This window comes from Centrocercus urophasianus, unplaced genomic scaffold (genome assembly GCF_019232065.1).
Source record: "Centrocercus urophasianus isolate 14NV4802_14NV808 unplaced genomic scaffold, USGS_Curo_1.0 seq_10, whole genome shotgun sequence".
Classification (NCBI taxonomy): Eukaryota; Metazoa; Chordata; class Aves; order Galliformes; family Phasianidae; genus Centrocercus; species Centrocercus urophasianus.
In genome coordinates, this window is record NW_024884142.1 from 4,291,623 (window position 1) to 4,307,070 (window position 15,448).

Here is a 15,448-nt window from a genome sequence, read left to right on the forward strand (position 1 = left end):
AATTCTGTGCACGGATATACTGTGAGAAGTTTAGCTCAGAGACAATTACAAATCAAACAGGCAAGAAAGGCAAAAGGCTCAGAAGGTGAGAACTGCAGAAAAAGTTATTTTTACAAGTAATCTATCAAGTTGACAGCAGAGAGTGACCATTTTTATGTTTTGATCCCTGCTTAAACCTCACCATCCACTTAAAAAGTAGAGATCATTTTGATTCTTTAAAAAAAAAAAAAAAAAAAAAATCTAATCTGCTATATTAATGCTATAAAGTAAATGGAAAAAAATAAATGGACTCATAGTGACAGGACTTGTCTCTTAGGAGCAAAACTTGCCCTTTTCAAAAGTGTAACCATTCCTACTCAAGTTCCATCAACACGACTCATATTAGACATCCACTTGTTAGTTCAACCTGGTATAACCTGACATGCACACAAGTAGTGCGATGGCAGGATACCAATGTTTGGTACTTCTGAAACAGCTGTTTCACTCAGCTCTTATTTAAAGTGTATGAAAATTGGTATTATGCTGAGAGCAAATGACAGCAGGACAGAGGCCAAAAGAATGCTCTTGAACAAGGTGGAAAGGTTTTCTTAGTATTTGTCATGAACTACGCTGAAGTGCTAGAGTGGGTTTCTCTGCAGCCTTCTAGCAGAGAAGAGAAAAGAAAAAAGAAAGAGTTGAAGGCAGCAGTGCAGCTTTTCCTCTGTCTCCAGCAATTCATCAGCCTGATACCAATCTCTGAAATGTCTAGCTGTTGTTATTCTCTGAACACACAATACAGCTAAGATAAACAGTTTTTCTTTACAGCAAAAAGACAGAAAGATAAACACAGGTTCTAAAACAGCAACCGCTTTTTTTTTCCACTCTGAAAAAAAATTGTTGCAAGAAATGGAAATTCACTGACTGGAGAAAGAAATGGAGATGTCATTCCTTGGTCTTGGAACAATCGAGGACTGCAATTTTATTTGCTACAGGAAAAAGATTAGCTATTTCAAAAGTTCAGTGTAAGATTATCTATAAAATCTCTGTGCAGAATGCCAGGAAGTACTCCACTGAATTTATTTTTTAAAATTGTTTTTTTGCTTAAATAAATAGACCTCATCTTAAGAGTTGTCCGTTTAGTGGGGGCTGCTGGGTTAAGGATAAATAAAAATTAGTTATTTCACCAGAAATTAGAGACAAGAAACAAAGAGAAAGATAACAGCAAATGAAATATTTATCAGCTAAAACAACAGTAACATCAGAAACATATAAACACCTCTAAAAAACCAAAATATTTACTGCAAGACAGCATTTTGCCTCTTCAGTGAGACCAACACTAACTTCCCTCTGTAAAATGCTTCCTTAATAGGCTTCCTTTAAAACTGGTGGGAGTAAAAGAACTTAAAATGAGCTCATTTTTCTGTTTCAAAGCTGAAACTGCACTCCATTCTGAGGTGTTGCAAAGCAGGTCAGAATACCCAGTGGGCCCTTCTCGTTTCATTCTTCTTTAATTTTTTTCTCACCTAGAGAAAGAAGTATAGCTGTGCTGTATCTTGACTTTTTTTTATATACCAGGGACATATCCACAAGAATGACCTTTCATATCTCCAAGTTTGCCTTCTAAATCTAGGCTAGACATCTTTTGCTCATCATAGCCCAAAGACAGAAATGGAACAGAGACAAAACAGTTCTCTGAAGAGAACAACCTCTGATAGGCTTTGAATATTCTGCACAAACTGACTTACCTAAATAAGTTATCCTGTGCACATTTCAGCTGTACCGTGCCTCCATAGTAAATGAGATGTAAATGCTCACCTGTGCCCTTCCTTATCCTGGTTTCCTTGCAGTACTACTCACAAAAATAACATTTAGTTGCAATTAATTAGAGATAATTGAGATGATCTGTTATCTTAACCAGTTGACATAATTAGCTGTCTCCAAAAAGACATTAGGGAGATTTTCAGACCTGAATGACTGAAGTTTTGTATGATGATTTCATCTAAGCTCACTCAAAACAAATGTCAACATGTCTGGTATCTAACGTGATCAACTATGATTTAGTTGCATTATGTCACATGATTAGTATAATTATAAAAATTGAATGATGTAATCTTTCACATCAGCATTAATTCCTTACCCTGTTGAAGGCTTCTATCTGCTTATTCAGTTTCTCCAACATGCATGAAATAGTTAATTACAGGCAGGTAAAACCCCCCAAGGAAAAAAAAAGGCAGGTGGGAATTAGTCAACTGGAGTGAAAGTCTGCACTAATAAAGGCTCTACAGACAATAATTAAAAACCCACATGACTCCCCATTGTACTGCAGAAAATAATTATGATTTTGGATGCTATTTGGCTGTTTTTGTTTCTCTTATAAGAATTGGTTGGGATTTCCACTGTGAAAACTGCTTAAAAAGAATCCATACTTCAACTACTAAATGTTCTACTAATAACTGAGTCAGTGTGATACTTATTGACCAGTCTTCTTACAAAATGTTGCTTTTGATTTTGAGAGAAGACTTTATTTGTATTAATCCAACTTTTCTATCTACTAAAATGTGTCCTGTTATGTAAGATTTGGAAAATTCTTATCATTTAGAATAACTTTTAGATTTATTTCCTATTAACCCTTATATTTTATATTTTCAAAACTAAGTACAATTCCAGGACAGTTTTGCAGAATTAACTTAAATGCAAGTTTTTGATTTTATATTATATTTTTTTCTGGTGGAAAAAATACTGAAGTCCATATATTCAGGAAAAAAAAAAAGCAACAGAAGTTTATAAACACATATATAGTTTGCTTTACAGAAATATCAGAATTAGTTTTCCATGTATTACGTTACAAATTCTAGTACAGTTAGGAAATCAGCAAGAATAAGACTGTTCATGTTTGGGGGCATTTTGTGGAGCAACATCCAGAAAAATGGACAGAATCCAGCTCAGGAATGATGCCTTTGAAACCAAATCTGTGGTGTGGAAATGAATAACTACTAGAGCACATTGCTGCCAACTGTGGAATTCAACATTCCACATTTCACATAACCATAAAAAATGAAGAGGACCCATGTTCAAAGGCAAATGTAGTAAAACATTAAATTAATTTTATAATAAGCACATTGTAGGTCAAGCATGTCTAAAAGTTCCCAAAGCAAACTGCAACAATGTAACTGAAAAATATTTAAAACTGGACAATGTAAGCAAATACAACAATAATAAAAGGTGTTTCTGTTGCCACTCCTGTCTCCTCTTTATACTTTTAATAGTAAATGAGGTAGACTGGGGCATGTACCAAAATCTCTTGCTTTACCTGTTCTCAGTTCCAGTCATTTCACTCATACTAATTAAAATGCAACTCATAAGGGTTCGTTCATTTTTGTGCCACTTTCTTCAAGATTTAAGATGAGAAATACTTGTTAAGCTACAAAATTTCTATACTTTGTGTTTCATGTCTTCTTTCTTTTAAAAAGTAAAAATGTTTATTGCAATATTCACTTTAATTCCCAAACTTTAAGGGAAGGATTTCATTTGTGATGTAGAAACAGAGGTGCCTTAACTCCAAGGGTCCACTGCTACAACATAGCAGCAAATATTGGATTTGAGTTCACAAAAGATAAAGTACATATGTTTTTTTACAATAGTAATGACATGAGCAGAAAAATAATAATTTCCAGGTTGCCATCATTCCTGAATATTATTCCCACCCAGGAGAACTAGAAACATCCACTTCAGTTATGAATGCTTTCAGCTGGCTTCCTCTCTTATTGTAATAACTAGAGAATAAAATTCCATGGTAAGGAGATCTCAGCCTTAACTTATGACAGAAGTCAGAGAAATTTCAAACTAAAAGAAGGGAGATTTACATTGGATATAAGGAAGAAGATTTTTATAACAAAGGTGGTAAGGCACTGGCATAGGTTGTCCAGAGATACGGTGGATGCCCTATCCCTGGACACACTTTAGGTCAACTCTGAGCACCTGATGGAGATGTAGGTGTCCCTGCTCATTGCAGGGGGTTGGACTAGAAGACCTTTAAGTGTCCTTTAAAACTCAAATGGTTCTATGATTCTATGACAAGATCTACCAGAAAGCTTAATAGGAGAAGTAATAGCTACCTGATAAGTTAAGAGTACAAATAATCTTGTTCATGCTGGCTTTTTTTTCCCCTGAAATATTTTCACAGAATTGCAGAATTGCAGGGGTTGAAAGGAACCACAAGCAATCATCAAGTCCAACCCCCTTGATAAAGTAGATGCCCTATAGTAGGTAGCACAAGTGAGCATCCAAACAGGTTTGAATATCTCCAAAGGAGACTCCGCAGCTTCTCTGGGCAACCTGTTCCAATGCTCTGTCACCCTTACCATAAAAAGTTCTTCTGCATGTTTGTATGGAACTTCCTACATTCAAGTTTTAGGCCATTGCTCTGTGCCCTGTCACTATACGATACCAAGAAAAGCCTTGCCGAAAGGTAGCACAGCCTTCCGATGTGTCAGCCACTCCCACCAGCTTTGTATCATCAGTGAATTTGCTGAGTGTAGACTCTATCCCTTCATTCAGGTCATTGATGAAAATGTTCAACAGACCGGTCTCAGCACCAGTCCATGGGGAACACTGCAAGCTATAGGCCTCCAACCAGACTCTATGCCATTGATGACCACCCTCTGAGATCTACATGTCAGCTAGGTCTCAATCCACTTCACTGTCCACTCATGCCACATTTTCTAAGCTTCATAACAAAGTTGTTGTGAGAGATGGTGAGAAACACCTTGCTGAAGTCAAAGGTACACAATAACCACTGCTCTTCCTGCATCTACACAGACAGTTATGACACTTTTTAAAAAATTATTATTTATATTCATTATTATCCACCATCTGTAATGCTACAGTTTGTAGTTTATGTTATTTTTCCCTGATGCAACAATCATAAATCAGGCAAGAGCAAATTCCAAACACCTGACAGTACTGACAAAGGAGGAAGTGATAATGGATAGAACGAGAGAAAAAAGGTAGAACAAGTAAAGGAGGTTATGTGGTAAATTGATTTTCCTACAGTGTCAGTAGTATCAGTATATTTTACAAGCCTTCTCCTCGTTCCCACACATTTGTTCCATGTAAAGGACCTCAACAACTCTCAAGACTTCCTCCTTCATTAAATTTCTTAGATGTTACCATGCAGAGAGATCATCTTAGTTATGACCAGATTAATGAATAAAAAAGCAGAGTCAAGTTTGTATGTATGTAATAGAAATCTAGAGAGCTAAGTAGCTGCTAGGAACATGAAGCCTGGTTCTATCATCACTTAGTAGGTGGGATTCGGATAGCAATCATTGGAGCATAGCAAGATTTCAGAAAGTCTCTGAATTTATGAGACTCCCCACTTATATGTAATTGAAAGATAGGGAAAGCAAGCAAGGATTCCAAGATCTGTGATAGTAATCATGCAAAACTCACTGGTTTTGGAACTTGTGAGTGGCAGATACTTTCTTTGTTTAAACTAACATTTCACAGCAACTTATCATCTCTAAAAGACACTGCAATGTGAAGACTGTTTTATAAATTTACAACTATTTGATTGTTTTTAGCCTTCAGCCCATTATACCAACATACAGGGGGTAAATTCGTGCATCACAATTCACATTCACTTCCATATATATATTAATTGAACATATCATCAAAATCTAATGTAAAAATTCCAAGACTGACAATGCATTCTTGTCATCTTTGAACAAGCTATCACTCAAGCAGCAGCATTGTGAATAAGCCATAACATTAAGCACATGTTCTAAAAGATCTCTGAACACCATACTGCAATAACAGCATTAATATCCCTGATATAAATCAAGTATGGAAACAAAATAAACTCTCATGCTTCAGGGCATAGATCAACTAAGGCTTTACACTGAGACTGTAAAAGTTGAAAGGATTAAATTTGTTATTTCATGCATGTGCACTGCCTAGCACCATGGATTCACTGGATTCCTACAGAAGTACCAGCCTAGACATGGTAACAAACAAACAAACCAAAACATAAAAACAAAGAACTGTGCCAGTTGCAACAACAGTTATTCTTACCAAGTGTATAAAGAAACCTTTCTCTATTTATTGGGAAGTTCACATGTTAATTCCTTGCACTCTTCTGAAGTATCAGATATGACAAAATGCTGTTAAAATACCTCCAGCATTACACTCAAATTTGATTTCCCAACTATCCACACAAGCTATATTTATATTAGCGAGATGTGAGAGGAGCATATCTGTTAGTCAGTTAGGGCTGAGAATGAACCACATTAAATTCATTTCAGGAGCTTGTTTTTGATCTAGCTCTGCTAGTCCTGTTAACCTGAGACCATTATCATTTCCAGCGTGCTAGGTACAATGCCAAAGAACAGTCATTGGCTTATTTTGACCCTCAAAATATTCTTTTGCTGTGATACGAGGACACTTCATGATGCAATCCAAAAAGTGGTTAGAGGGGTTAACTGGCTGATTAGCTTCAAAAGCATGTTCCTGACCTGAAGTAAATTGCTGTTGTAGATATACTAGTCTTGGCCTCAGAGTGCACTCAGAAGTATCACTGAAGTGTTCCATCTGGAATGCCTGAAGGAAAACCCTAACAAGCCCCAGGTGTCACGAAGCCTTCCAGTGCACCCTTTGAAGCCACCAGGAAAGCTTACACCCTAGTGCCTCACAACATGGAGCAACCTGAAATGCAACACAGCTGTGAGCATTTTCCAGTGTTGGTTGTCTCTTCGAAACTGGTGTGGCAAAGGCAGCACACAGATCTCTCTCAGCTGTTAACCTCTCTGCGTTACTACACTGGAAAGAAAATGCCTCCTAGGAGGAAGCCTTTTTTAGAGAAATCCCATATTAATCTCTCATTATCAGAGACTAAGTATCAAATTGGACTCTTTAGAAGATCACAGTCTCTTACTGACAAATGAAAGGAGGCCTAGGCATACCATCACATCTTTCCCTTTTGTTCCATCTGTTCTCAGACTTCATCAAACCTGCTGTCCTGCCTGGAGGTCTCTTTTCTGGTATTGGAAGCTGAGCCTTAAGACCTAGTTTGCCATATATAAGAAGTCTGTCCAGCAGGAAGACACACCTATTTCAGACATCAGTACAATTTGATGCCCACTTCAAATATGTGCATGCAATCTAAGCATGTCTATGTCCAGTGTGTACACAGACATGCTAGACTACTAGGCAGCCCAGTCCAGACATGGTGTTTCTCAACACCCAATATAGTCATTATGCAATAAAACAGAATCACATAGGAATAAATTAATATTGTGGGAATGGACTTCACAAAGATACAAGCCAAAAATCATACCGTTGTCAAAGATTGACCCCATTAGTATCCTCCTATATTTGTATTTTTAGTTCTGAAATTCTGAGAAAGTTTGAAAAGCTGTGTACACCTTGCAGTGATCTTGTGAGCAGCTGCTGTGGTGAAGAACCACCTCACACAGTATACACACATTCATGCAGAATCATGTAAAATGCACTGAGATTGGAAACAATCTCTGAAGATCACCTGGTTCAACCTCTCTGCTCAAGTATGGTCCTACGTAGCATGTTGCACACAATCATGTCCAGGCAGTTTTTGAATATCTGTAGTAAAAGACTCCCAGAGACTCCACAGCCTCACTGGGTAATCTGTGACAGTGCTCTCTCATCCTCACAAGTATTTTTTTTTCATAATATTCGGACAGAACTTGTTTCCCAGTTGATGCCTATTGCCTCTTATCCTGTTGCTCAGCACCACTGAAAAGTGTCTGACCCCAACCTCTTGCCATCCACCCTTGAGTTATTTGAATACATTGATAAGATCCCCCGTTAGTCTTCTTTTCTTCACCTTTCCTCATAAAAGAGATGATCCAGTGTCCATCTTCATAGCCTGGACTCCGCTGGAATTTCTCCAGTAGTTCCATGACTTATACTAGCTTTACTGGTTTTTAGCTGTTTGCATAATATGTGACTCCTAAGTAAAAATTCCCACTAGATATGGTTGCTTAAAAGAGTCAAGTCTCTTCACACTGCCTGTTTTTTTGTAATCTAAAACTTAGAGCTAAAGCTGACTGCTTATTAAACTTCTCTTTTCTAAGAAGATAGAAACTCGTGTGTCATTGTTTTATGTACTTTCTGGACACTGAGTCTTGGTAATGCTATTTTTTGGAACCTCACTATGTAGGTCAGAGGAGAGAAACATTATATTGGTAACAGTAATGTAGATTTACTCTCTTCATGGAAAAAATGTCTGGACTGACCACATGTCATCTGCTGACTTTGAGCCTGGGGAAAAAAATTCCAGAATTTCTGAAGACTAACATACAACACATACATGCATTTTTTAATAACACTAACACATAACAACAGCAGTTCCCAATAGATTTCTTTGTATTCCTGGATCCTGTGAACTTTTCCTGGGCCAGGCCTATGAGCTCCTTCCAAAAAGTAAAATACTAATGCACTCACTGAGTTGCCACTGAGATGAAGGAAGTGTCAGGGGAGTGACGTGGCCAGTGATGGCCAAAAAGAGCCATCTTTCATCATAGGAACTAAAGTCCCTGGGACATTAGATAAGATCACCTTGTCCTATGATATCTGCCAGGTACACATAAAGATAGTCTTTAGTGGATTCAAGCTCTGATATACCTTCTGTTGCCAACTCTCTCACTTTCTTTTGCTATGAAATACAAATAGAAAAAATTGTGGATTAGATGATCTCATATTCAAGAAAAAGTGTTTCTTGAACATGAAGAAGCACTTCTTTACTGTGTGAGTGACTGAGTAATGAAACAGGCCTCCTAAAGAACTTGTGAAATGTGCTTTCTTGGAGATATTCAAAAGCTATCTCGGTATGGCCCTGTTCAACCTGTTCAATCTGTGCAGACTGATATTGAACAAATGGCATCTAGAGGACCTTTCCAAGCTCAGCTATTCTGTGATTCTATGATATTCAGATACATTGAGGAATCATGAGGTACTAGACAAAGCAGGCAAGCAGAGTTTCACTGGGCACAGGAAGGGTTGACTATAAAGATTTATAGCGTCAGTATCTATTTGAGAGACTATGTCAGCATAACTAAGGTGATCTAATGAATGAATGGCAGTGTTTATCTGGTCTCCATGTTCCATACTGGAACAGCAGTATAGCTATGAACAGAAAGACCTCTGGTCTGAAACAATATTGCACTTGTAAGTGTATTATATATATATCTATTATTATATATATCAGTCTTTAAGATAGTCTTTAAAAAGTCAAGAAACATTACTATTTCTTAGAAGACATAGATTCATTAGAAATTTAGAAAATAGAAATTAGGCTGGAGAGCTGGGCAGCAAAAAAACCGGATGAGGTTTAACAAAAGCAAGTGTAGAGTCTTGCATCTAGGGAGGAATAATTGCATGCACCAGTACAGGTTGGGGGATGAGCTGCTGGAGGGGAGCTCTGCGGAGAGGGACCTGGGTGTCCTGGTGGATGACAGGTTGGCCATGAGCCAGCAGTGTGCCCTTGTGGCCAAGAGGGCCAATGGCATCCTGGGGTGCATTAAAAAGAGCGTGGCCAGCAGGTCGAGGGAGGTGATCTTCCCCCTCTACTCTGCCCTGGTGAGGCCTCATCTGGAGTACTGCGTCCAGTTCTGGGCTCCCCAGTACAAAAAAGACAGGGATCTCTTGGAAAGAGTCCAGCGGAGGGCCACGAAGATGGTGAAGGGCCTGGAGCATCTCTGCTATGAGGAAAGGCTGAGTGAACTGGGTCTGTTCAGCCTTGAGAAAAGAAGGCTGAGAGGGGACCTGATCCAGGTCTATAAATATAAAGGGCCTGGAGCATCTCTGCTATGAGGAAAGGCTGAGTGAACTGGGTCTGTTCAGCCTTGAGAAAAGAAGGCTGAGAGGGGACCTGATCCAGGTCTATAAATATCTACGGTGTGGGGGGCAGAATGGCGAGGCCAGACTGTTTTCAGTGGTGAGTGGAGACAGGACAAAAGGAAACGGCCAGAATCTGCAGCATAGGAAGTTCTGCACAAATGTGCGCAAGAACTTTACAGTGAGGGTGATGGAGCACTGGAACAGGCTGCCCAGGGAGGTGGTGGAGTTTCCTTCTCTGGAGATGTTCAAGACCTGCCTGGATGCCTACCTGTGCGACCTGGTGTAGGGAACCTGCTTTGGCAGGGGGGTTGGACTCGATGATCTCTGGAGGTCCCTTCCAACTCCTACAATTCTGTGATTCTGTGATTTATTTGCATATGTAAATTAGAACTAAGAAACATCAGGGTAATAAACTGTAGCATACAATTCATAATCCATACTGTCCAGCAAAGGGTAAAGTGCAAGAAAACAGAATAGCGGGTCAATGAAAGAAAAACAGTTTTTCTGAGTGAGATTGTATTGTCACCAATTATTCTGCAGATAGTTACTTCAACAGACACGTGCTCTAACTTTAAGTGCTTTGTTGAACTGGGGCCAGTGTGTTTATCACTGTAAAAGTCACCACAGTCCCTTGGGTCTTGTCCATCATTATTGTCACATTTGCGTGGCCAGCCCAAGAATATTACTTATGTGCACATCATGGAACAAAGAATTTATGAAATTGGAATGAGAACAAAAATTAAAATGTACATATTTGAGCAGCTCAGTTAATAATCAAAATAGGGGTGGTGATTCTCAACATTCTAGGATAAGCTGTTTTAAATATTTGAAAAAAAATGTTTTCACTCTGTCTTATTCAAGAAATCTTGGATTTAAATTATGCATTGTCTTAATCCTTCGTTGTGGAAAGTAATGTTTCTGCATCTTTCTCTACACAGAGATATGTAATTTTGTGGTATCTGTTATATGTATGTGTACATAAATATACATATATATGTGCACACACAAGATCTGAGTATCTGCAGACACAGTTTTGAAACTACAGGATTTGCACAAAGGTCAGTCTGATCCTTTGCTCACTTGTGTTTTCATAATGTATTTTCAGAGCTTTTGATGTCCATGTTTTAGCTCTAAAATGTATACATAACCAAAAGGGTAACAGTGGGCAGAAGCATGAGGTAAACAAACAGGTGAACACAAAAAGAGTTTGCTCAGGTTTGGGACATTTGTTTGCAGGACTACTTGTAGACCAACGTGAAAAGTGCAACAGGCTTCTTGGTCTGAGCTGGATATGTAAACAAGCATGAAAAAGAGCTTAGCTCTCATCATTGAGAAATGTTTGTGCTCTTGAACTGTGACAACAATTGAAAGGCAAATGTAGAGATAAAAGGCTCAAGCTTGTGGGTTGTATTTGATCAGCTCTTAATATCAGGTAAACTTGTTAGAGACAGACAAATTACTCATGTACTAGGTTTCAATTTCAATAAAGTAGGAAGAGGTGTTTTGATGTGAATAGCGTAAATGTAAGCAGCAGGCTCTCTTGTAACTGATCCCTCTTTAATCCTCCTCAATTGATGACAAATTGCCTTTTACAGAATGCTTTGTGTGAAGGTAACCCCTTCAGATAACAGAAACTCACGGAAACAGGGATTAACAACAAAGTAACACATTCCCACCAACTAACCAGCCTAGCCAAACAAGTAAATACAAAGCAAAACACTTTGCAGATGTAAGGAGCTTCTTCAGTTTTTCCCTGAAATATGGCTGCTGTGACCTGTGTGAAACTAAAGCTCCTGCATGCTTTTCTTTAAACATAAATTGCAACAGTGTTAATAGATATATTGGTTTAATTTCAGTACAAGAGATTATGTTTTTAATGTAAAGCTTTTACAAGAGATTTCCTCTTCTAAATCTCTGATTTTAATATGCATAATAGCAAAAGCTTCCCAGAGCTAATTAACACCGTAACTCAACAATGCCACAGTAGGAGCTCACTGTCTAGACAGCAGTCAGGGTCTGTCAAAGGACAGGGGCAGAGTTCTGTTAAAGGTTGTGACAATTCTTAACCAGAAAATACATTTTTGAAAAAGAATAAATCTTGTTTTACATACATCATCAAAACTAAATTGTTCGTGTCAATGATCATATAAGGCCTTGAACATGCACTTGAAGTATTTGGACTCAGTATCAGGGTTGTTCTGAGAGGCTAGAGTGGCAAAATCAGCCCCTCAGAAACACTGATTCAAAGCTCAAGACTACTCGTGCTATAGAAATCACAACTCTTCCAGAAATAGACACCAACAGCACTGGAGAAAAAGGCAGAGGAGAAATAAAATATGAGATTGTTTAGTAAGTTAAGGATAGCAAGTAAAGTTAGCTTAAGTCTGAACTGTTTGCTGCCTAATATTATTCATATGAGAAGTCCCTTGCAGTTTAATAGGGTAAGTAAAGTATAACATATACACACAAACATTCATGGATTTCCAGAATGGTCAGGACCACAGATGGTCTGTTCTTTGGGACAGGTTCCTAAAAGATTGCTAGTGTATAAAACTCCTGTGTCTCTTTTGCTTTTAAAGTAATTTTGATATCTGCTTTGTAGCAAAAGAAGAAAAAAAAAGAAAGAAAAAGGCCAAGGTGTTTCTTTTCCTTCTGCTCAAGGCTTGGATGACATTTAACTTGATCAAAACCAGATTGTATCCTGACTTATGTGTACATAAGAAGAGTTAAAGCGTATTTCTTATTGCTTCATATTGGCTACTGATACCATGGACAGTATTAGAAAATGGAATTCTGGTTTAACAAAGCTGCTTTGGAACAGGGCTCAAGCAAGTGTAGACTTCGCATATCACAGCCGCTGGTAAGCCTCAAAGATTTCGTATATTCTGTTAGTGGGTTGGGTCCATCCCCTGGGCATGAAACTGAAAGTCACTGCAGCTTGTGTAAATTTACCTAATTTCACTTTTTACCCAACAAAGGAGACTGAGCCTAGAAAGATATTGATTAGGGACAAAGTCCTGATGTGAACATGATAGTAGGCAAAGGCCATGAGCATGCAGAAAAGTATGTGATAATGTACCAGTGTTTAAATTCGTGTCTTGACTTGTTCTATTTACTGGTGTTTATGCAGCCACAACCTCCACGTTGGAATTGTTCATTGTAGCTTTCACAGGATATCCATAGCTTGAGCATTTCCAAGAATAACATGTAGTCGGCCAACCCCGCAGAGGACCTCCAATCTTTCACCCAATGAGTCAGAGGCAAACGAAGCACAGGGCTCTAGAGAACAGAAGCTACATACCTGTTGATGAGAACCCCTGGTCTAGATTTTTATAGATCTCCCTCCTCCCTTTCACGTATCCAGCATTTCCAGTTCAGACAGCTAAATGTAAACAGCAGTGTGTAGATGTCTAACATAAGTTTTGTTTCTGAACTCCCATTCATAGTTAATGGCTGTGAAGTCAGTACAGCCAATGGAGGTTAGAAAGTTTTCTCAGCTGACGAAGGGCAGGTGTCTAAATCGCAGTAAGTTGAAACTCTCCCTAAACTAAATTTAGATGTTAAAATCCCTAGTTTTCAATGCCAGTGCAGATGTTTGGGGATACTCCTTTCCTGAGTGTAACGCTGTTGTAAGTCCATGCAGCACAACTATCTGAGAATGAATGCCAAGACTTTGTGGTTAAAAGATTAATAAAAGAGAATTTACTCTTCCTTATGTCATGGTAAAATCAAATATCAAAGAATTTTCTTCAGACATCTTAACAGTCTTCCCTTTTCATTCTGGCTTACAGTGAGAGTAAACATATTAGTTGCTTCACCACCAGTGCAAATGCAAAGCAATAGATGTCTTCATTTGTTGAAAGGAGAATATATGCCTGCATAAAGTATGTTTTTTTTTTTTTCTCAATTCTACTTTGGTAAAGCAAGAAACAAGATGGTAACTGGGACTTTTGCTGTCTTTCTTTATGAAAGGGTAAAATGTATAACTCCTTTACAGATCCTCCACCTCAATTGCTGGTTCATCTAGAAGAGCTGAAGTGAGAATTAATGCTAGCCCAAGGGTGAGGGTCAAATGAAGAAGAAGCACAAAAGCGTTGTTGAAACCACATATGATGAACCTGACCTCATCTAAATGTTTGTTTATATTTCTATTTACAGTGGCACTTAGGTAGAATATAAATACAGAGTGAGGAAAATGTCTTTTACAAAAGAGCTTACAGTTTAAATCAATAAAATGGAGAAAATAAGGGAAGATTGTCTCAATATTTTAGATAAAATAGAAATTACTGAGGATTTTATGTTTTCAGTCACACACAAGATCTGCTATGTTTAGGAATTGATCCTGGGATTTCTGAGTACTGTATCTAAGTAAATAAGTAATAAACAGACCTAACAATGCCACTTCCATCCGTAGGTCCATCAGTAGATATGAAACATTTTATGTGATGCTGCAAGAATTGTCTGCCTTTGAATTTGTATGTACTCCTAGTTACATATTTAACTGACTATTGCTACCTTTGTGATTCCTATTATTTATGTTAGCACTGTTATTCTAAAAAAATGATAATTTTTATGAAGACATTAAAGACATTTTTTTAGAACTAATTACATTGCCAAAAGAAACCCAACAGCCTTATCTAAGTTCCTAAGCATGATGTTTTAATTATATGTTTTCTTTGTTCTTCAGCTTTCTATGGGAAAATTAAAAATAGAAATAAATTAAAAAATGGACATAAAAGCTAATCTTTTCTGAGAACATTCAGTCTTTCAGGCTGAACATTTATAAATCAGCTTCAAATGTATAATTTATTTTTTTCTCATTTAGAGAGAGTATATTTCCACAAAATCCTCAAGTGCAAAACAGAGTAAGTCTGTTTTGAAAAAGGACTTTTTTCACTACTTTTAAATGTAGATAAGTGTTTAGAGAACCTCAACTGATAAATAGTTCAAAAATTTTTATGTATATATAATACTTGATTTTCTGTAACTGTGACAGATTGAATCATATCAGTAGATTTTTTTTCTAAACAAAAAATACCATATGAGAGCTGATTATTATTTCTACATATATGTAAAGACATTTTTTTTATAATTGAATTGATTATTATTCTGTTGAGATCATTTGCAAATATAAAATAAGAGAAAGCTTCCATCTCTCTTTTCTTTCAACAAATCTCTTGACTTTTAACAGTCTCCCATAAGATCCTCATTGGTAAGCTTGTGAAGTGTGGGATAGATGAGTGGACAGTGAGGTGGACCTACTGGTTATCAGAACTCAAAGTGTTGTGTACAGTGGCACACAATCTGGTTGGAGGCCTGGTAGCTAGTGGGGCTCCCCAGGTGTTTATGCTGGGCCTGGTCTTGTTTAATATCTTAATTGATGACATGGATATAGGGACAGAGTCCCCTTTCAGCAAGTTTGCTGATGATACAAAGCTGGGAGGAGTAGCTGACACACTGGCAGGCTGTTCTACCATTCAATAAGACCTGGACAGGCTGAAGAGTTGGGCAGAGAGGAACCTGATGAGGTTCTACAAGAGCAATTGTAGGGTCCATCACATGGGAAGAAATAACTGTACGCATCAGTATAGGTTAG